General features: G+C 43.2%; 1 pseudogene; it reads right to left on the bottom strand.

Annotated features, from left to right (window-relative positions):
* Nucleotides 1-4938: 4938 nt before the first annotated feature.
* On the bottom strand, nt 4939-6513 carry LOC141585138 (putative uncharacterized protein encoded by LINC01465; annotated as a pseudogene).
* Between the last annotated feature and the right edge of the window lie 718 nt (nt 6514-7231).

Here is a 7231-nt window from a genome sequence, read left to right on the forward strand (position 1 = left end):
AGTAATTTGTTCCAAAAACTGGAAGTGCCATGAAAAACTAAAAATAAAAAATAATAATTTGTGATTGTAACTCCTACTGTCTTTATGAATACATGGGATTCAGCATCCAAGATGCCCACAAAATGGGATTGCTATAAATATGATGGATTCAGCATCTAAATTGGTAACAATCATATTTTTTGTGATGTGAATAGAGAGATTATACATCTTTTCTCAAAGTATTTAAATCCTGTTTAAATGAGCGTTTTGGCTGGAATGGTGGCCCACACCTGTAATCCCAGCACTTTGGGAGGCCAAGGTGGGAGATCACTTGAGGCTAGGAGTTTGATACTAGCCTGGACAACATAGCAAGATTCTAACTCTAGTTCCTTTTTCTTTTTTTCTTTCTTTCTTTCTTTCTTTTTTTTTTTTTTGAGATGGGGTTTCTCTCTGCTGCTCAGGCTGGAGTGCAGTGACATGATCTCAGCTCACTGCAACCTCTATCTCCCAGGTTCAAGCAATTCTCCTGCCTTAGCCTCCTGAGTAGCTGGGATTATAGGTGCATGCCACCACACCCAGCTAATTTTTGTATTTTTAGTAGAAACCGGGTTTCACCATGTTGGTCAGGCTGGTCTTGAACTCCTGACCTCATGATCTGCCTGCTTCGGCCTCCCAAAGTGCTGTGATTACAGGCGTGAGCCACCATGCCCAGCCAAGAAAATTTTTTTAATTAGGATTTTTTTTTTTTTTTAATGAGTTTGGGGGGTGGGGGAGATCTTTGTTTTCTGAGGCAGATGCTTTAAACTATTTTAGATTTATGCCATCTTAATATTTATTGATTTGTAATATTAACACTGCCTACTTACAGGAAGGATTTGAGGCAGCTTATTGCCCATGTATTTCAACTATATTCATTTTTCTTTTGCAAAGCAGTATTTGATGGAGGACCTAGAATCTTATAGTTCTCATATCTGAGTCTTTGTAGGGTGTATTTGTTATCTGTGTACTTGGTACTTAAAGTTCACCCAAAGGTCAATTGAAACATTCCTAATTATACTGTGGTATTGATTCTAGCCCCTCAAGTATGAAAAGATTATTATATTTGAGACCATTTTCAGTTGCTGTGAATGTCATTACACTAAGTTTTATTTTAAACTAAAATTAAATAAATAGTGCAGCCAGGGAAGATCTGCCATTATTTGAAAAATTATTGCAATACATTAACAACTGCCTCCTTCTATGAAGTTTTACTAGACGGGAGAAAAAAATCTCCATAGCTATAATATTGCAATTTTATTTTTATCTAGAAAAATAAAATATTGGGCTTCAGACCCAACTGTGCAAATTTCATTTGCTTTCCATCTCTTACTGCTACCTCTGTGTCATAATTTAACACATAACATACAACTCCTGTCTCTTAAGGCAGTTACCATATGGTGTTTATGTCAGACTGGATATATTTATCTAATTTTGTGAGATTCTTTTTTAGTTCCCAACACAATTCTTGAAAGTAATACACTGTTGTTATTATTTCTCCTTACAATTTTTATGTTGTTGAGATGTATCAGTTATGTATTATAATCATGAAAGTCTATTAGCCTCAAACCCAAATTTTCTTTGTAGTCTAGGATACATTTTTCATGAAAGCTATATAGTTATAATTGCGATTGTATAGATCAGTTATTTGCTTTACAGTCACCATTAAGCAGGATTCCAGGTTTGTCATTATATTCCAGTAATGCTAGTATTTCTTTATAACTTAAAATCCTATCCACTTTGATCATTTACCTTCAGATCTGACAAGTCATTTATTTTCTTGACTATACTTTGTTTGCTTTCTCAACACCATTAGGTCTGAAACATTATTGACACTCCACATCACTTACTCTGTTTAAAGACTTTATAAGTAGTGAATCACATATGTTTAGGATGGTCAGTTTGGGGAAAAAAATTACAGAATAAAGGGGAAATGTTCTTGAGCTTTATTAAAGCCACTAATATATAAAATGAAAAAAAATGAAACAATCATCAGAAGACATGAAGTGTGTCTGAATAGAAAGAAAGATTTGGAACCTTGAGTAAAAATGCTAGGTCAAGTAAAAATGTAATCTTGATGTAGATTAGATTCTTTTAATCTAGTGAGCATTTTTTTTTTAATTTGGTGAGGCTGTTTTGAAACTGCCTATCCATATCAATGCCAGACTGTCTGCCTCTCAAAGAAAATAATTTGCTTTAAAATTCCTTTTTTTGTTGTTGTTATGTAATGAAAGGATAAAACAAGAATTTTCTACATTTCTCTGTGTACTGCAGTTAGACATAGTTAAAATAATTTTTCTAATTCCTAATTTTAACCACCATTTCTAGAGTACCTAATATGTTGAGGCCAGGGCTTTAATCCTCAAAGTAGTCTTGCAAATAAGTTATTCTCATTTTACAGAAGTCAAGGATTAGGGGTTGCAGTGAGTTGCCTAGAGTCACACACCTTAAGTCGAGGTGGACCACTATGTCTTGCTTTTTCAAAAGCAATTCTTTCTACTACATTACAATAGTTTCATGTTTTACAGTCCATTAAATTGCAAGACTTATAAACTAAAAATACTCTTGAGGCAGTTACTGTTTCTATGCTAGGCATTGGGACAAACATACTTGAACATAATAAAGAATTTCAAATACTGTGGGGAAAAAAATTCATCTAAATAATGATGACCTTGAAAGTTGCATCGGGTTATTATTATTCATCCAGGTTTAAAACATTTTATCTGTTTAAAACATATGTTGTGTGCTTTATGAAGATATGTTATAAATAACAGCATAGTGGTTAAGAGGCCAGAGTCTGGGGCCAGACATTTTAGACTCAAATCTGTTAGTTACTAAATGTGTGACCTTGGGCAAGGTAATTAATCTGTGTCCTCTGTGAAATGGAGTTAATAATGGTATTTAATGCATAGAGTTGTTTATTAGAATTAGAAATTGAGTGTGTTGTTAAGCCCTGTGCCTGGAGCATCATCACCACTAGGTAGTTAGGGAAGTAAAATACGTTGGGCACAAATCATTCAGTCATGGCGAGAAAATCCACATCTTCCCATAATAGAGACCAATTTTTTGCCTTTTACTGGCCAACCGCTGAATATTAAGAATCTACTGTGTGCCAATAACGCTGGGTCCTTGCTCTATGTGACGGATGCTATTTGCAGCTCTCCAGTGCTTATAGAGCTAGTCAAGGAAACCACATATACAAAATAATACTGGATACAAGAATATACAATTAAGTACTGGTGTATCATTAACAACTTTTTATAGACCCTATTTTGTGTTAGGCATTGGGTTAGTCTCTGCCCTTATGGAGTTTACAGCTTTACAGGGAATACAGACCTTTTAACAAGTATGTAAAGTACAGTAAAAGATAAGTACAGATCAAAATAGGATCATAAAATAGGGAACGTAGTCTTCTATGGTTCAGGTTATTATTAGTTAGTATTCAGAGGACGTTTTTTAAAGAAATGAAAAAGCTCAGTGGTGAAGACAGAACTTAAAGTGAGTCTTGATGGCTGGATTTTGGATGAGTTCAAAGGATTTATGGGGCGGGTTTCAGGCAAAGATAATGTGAGCAAGGTTTATTTGTGAAATAGAAAACAGCACATTATGGTGTGTGGTGTGAAACAAGGTTGACTGTGAAGGATTGGGTCCCTTCATAAAATTCCTTGAAAGCTAAGGAGAGTATGTTAGATTTGAGATAGCAGGGGTTTGGAGTGATTTAAGAATAAATTATGAAACCAAGGAAGATAAACTTGCAATCATGAGCAGGATAGAGTATATACAGTATGGAAAGCTAAGGTAGGAAGCTGTTGCAATTTTCTTGCTATGAATTGATGATAAAGGATTGAGTCACTGATTGTGGTAACACTCAGAAAGGATACTTAAGATTCCTGAATAAGGGGAGGAGAAAATGTTGATGTTAACAATACGTTATAGGTGAATGATGAGTATACTGGTGTTAGCAGTGTTAAAAACAGATTATGGAAAGAAATCTAAGTGATAAAGTAGTGTAATGACTGAATTTAGTTGGAAACTTTACTGCTCTAACAAATCTGTATACCATAGACCAAACAGCTGTTTAATGGCCATTTAAAAATCTGTGCCATTATGGCAAAGGATATTTGCTTTAGTGCAGAATAATCTGATCCACTGTGCAGTCAATGAGCAGTGAGGGTTGATGTCCATGGCAGCCCAATCTTTGCTTATCAAAGAGAGATGGTATGAAGTTTCTACAGACTTTCTGGTAAGTGGTAACTGAGGTTCTGCTTTGTCAAGTAAAGCAGTTAATTGCAAATGTATTTTTTTTTTTTTTTTTTTTTTTTTTTGAGACAGAGTTTCGCTCTTGTTACCCAGGCTGGAGTGCAATGGCGCGATCTCGGCTCACTGCAACCTCTGCTTCCTGGGTTCAAGCAATTCTCCTGCCTCAGCCTCCGAGTAGCTGGGACTACAGGCATGCGCCATCATGCCCAGCTAATTTTTGTATTTTTAGTAGAGACGGGGTATCACCTTGCTGACCAGGATGGTCTCGATCTCTTGACCTCGTGATCCACCCGCCTCAGCCTCCCAAAGTGCTGGGATTATAGGCGTGAGCCACCGCGCCCATCGCAAATGTATTATGTTCACATAAATAAATATTCTTAATTGGAAATGGTTCTGATTGGATTTTCCAGAGTACCTTCAGTAGTTGCTTTAAAAGGCTATTAGCCTAACATTATCTGTCAGTTAGTGGGCATAACCAAATATATTTTACTTTCTGAATATGCAAGTAAAAATATCGTTATGAAATGTTAGGCAGGCTGATTTTTAACTTGGAAACTTGTACTTTTAGTACAGTAAAATGGTACCAGTGGAGTAAAGAAGAAAAATAACTTAAAAAAAACTTTTAAGAAACTATTAGGGTCTCATCGCCTATAGAAACAAAAAGCCAGTTATTTTTTAAATTTCAGTGAAACTCTTGGCCAAGAGAATCTGTTGTCCAAAATTACATCGTGATGGCTTAAGAAAAAAAAATCTTATTTTGCCAAAAAGGGAATTATACAAGGATATCCTTATGCGTTGCTGCCAAATTTTGTTCTAGACCATGGCCCTCTGGCCTCCATGAAGGGATCAAAGTCTGAGCAAAGATAACCATAAGTTGCTTTTCTAACATACTTTTCATTTCCCTCCATTCCTTATTTTGGCATGAGCAGTCTGGGTTTTCAGGAGTAAGGCTAATGGGGGGAACCAGATGTAGTCATTAAAAATAAGAGAATGCAGTTAAATTGGAGTATCAGATAAACAATTTAAAGAATATATGTAACACATGCCCCAAAAAACTGGTTATCTGAAATTCCAATTTAACTGGGCGTCCTATATTGCATCTAACAAGCCCTAACTTTTTCTTTAAAATAATTTGCTAACTTCCTACAAAAAATCTCTTAGTAGGAGGGGGGCAAAAAGTCCCGTAAATTGTCTGGGCCAAAAGCAGAAGAGGCTCTATAGCAGTCACCTCTCTAACTTGGCTTAAAAAGAAAAAGCCAAAACCACACGTGCCAGGAGTTTGCGTTTAAAGCGAGCTGTGCCGCGGCTTTCCCGCCTGTTTTCTGCGGAAGGTAACACAGCGGCCACGCCGCGCGGATGGGGCGTGTACGGTCGGGTCCTCGCTGGAGGCGAAAGGAGGTGCCGGAAACTTCAAACCCCGGCCAAGGTACAACGTGTCCGGTAAGGCGGCGGCAAGCGCCGCCATCTTCTTTGCGGGCAGAGGCCGAGAAAAGTTTGGGATCCAGTTTCCCCCGCTGAGGCGATGGAGGCCGTGGACCGCGGCCCCACGCTCCGGTGACGTGGACTCGGGGGTCTCCCTTTCGGGGCTGACTTCTGGTGGCACGTCGAAGCTTGCCAAGGCGGGGAAAAGAGACGCCGCCTCTGTCCCGGATGTAAGATGGCGACGCGGGGGGCGGCCTGGCGGGGTGGTCACGTGGTGAGGAGTAGCGCGCGAGCCTCCTTAAGTGATCTCCAAGGTTCGTCCGGACGCACAGGAGCAGCAGAGCGCGAGACGGGTCGTCTGTCCGCGCGCGTCGAGTCGCCGCCGTCGCCACTCGGGCCACCGCCGGCCCCGGTTTCAGTGTTCAGGGTTTTCGTTTGTCCTGTTTTCGCCTCCTACAGAGCTGAACGGGAGTTCCCCGAAGGGTGCTGGGGAACGGGGGGCCCGGGGACTTCCCGGCTATGCCTCGGCTACTGTTTCGCGGGGCCGGAGGCCGCCTCTGCGGAATGCGTCCCGACGTTCGTCCGCGCGGAGAGCGGGCCGGCGGCGGGGGCGGCAGCGCGGCGCGGGCGGGGCCCGGGTGTCGGGCTCGGCCGTGGCCCAGCCCCCAGCGCGGGCTCGGAGCAGGGAGGGGCGCGGGCGGCGCAGCTCGGGACGTGGCGGCGGCTCCTCGCGGGCGAAGCGCGGGAGCGCTGCTCGCTGCCTCTCGGGGGCCCGTCCGAAGCCCGTTGGCGTCTCACTGCGCTTTTGCCGCCCATTTTCTGCTTTCGAGCGGCTGAGGCGACGCGCTCCCCTCGGGGCACTGGAGGGAGCGGCTTTCTCCGCCGACCACCACCGCCTTTTTCTTTTCAGAGCGGTGGCTGACGTAGAGAACGCCGGTTCTAGCTCCCGGGTCCCGGCGCCGCCTCTAATCCCCGTAGCGCTCGGTTCGCGCCGGGAGCAGGCGAGCCGCGCGGCGCTGGGCGGTGGGCGCGGCGTGGCGCGACGGGGAAGGGAAAGGAACAGCAGCGGCTGCGAGCCGACGTCGGCGGCGAGGAAGGACCGAGGAGCGCCAGAGCCGCTTCGCTGCCCTCCGCCGCCCTCCGCGTGGTCCCCTGCCTCCCCGACACCATGGCCCTGGCTGAGGTAGTAGTTTGTGCTGTTGGTCGGGCTGTGACATTGCCCGCTGTGGAGATAACTGCGCAAGCTACTGCCTTGCTAGTGCTGGTGATGCTCAGCGCCGCGGAGGACAATGGCTGGGAATCCCCTTTGTTTTCCGGGGCGCTGCCTGGGGACCGCCGGCGAAGCCTCGGCGCCCGGCCGGCGCGCCCACCACGGAAAGCGTTCGTTTCCCATTTTCCCGGAAAAGGGAATTGCGGGGAGTCGGGTGGACTGCGATGCATTTAAAGGCTGGATTCCTTCACTTGAAGGAAGGAGTGGAATCGTGTCGGCTAATTGATGCAGACAACTTTTTCCACCCTGGAGAATTGGAACGCT

Source organism: Saimiri boliviensis, chromosome 7, assembly GCF_048565385.1.
Source record: "Saimiri boliviensis isolate mSaiBol1 chromosome 7, mSaiBol1.pri, whole genome shotgun sequence".
Classification (NCBI taxonomy): domain Eukaryota; kingdom Metazoa; phylum Chordata; class Mammalia; order Primates; family Cebidae; genus Saimiri; species Saimiri boliviensis.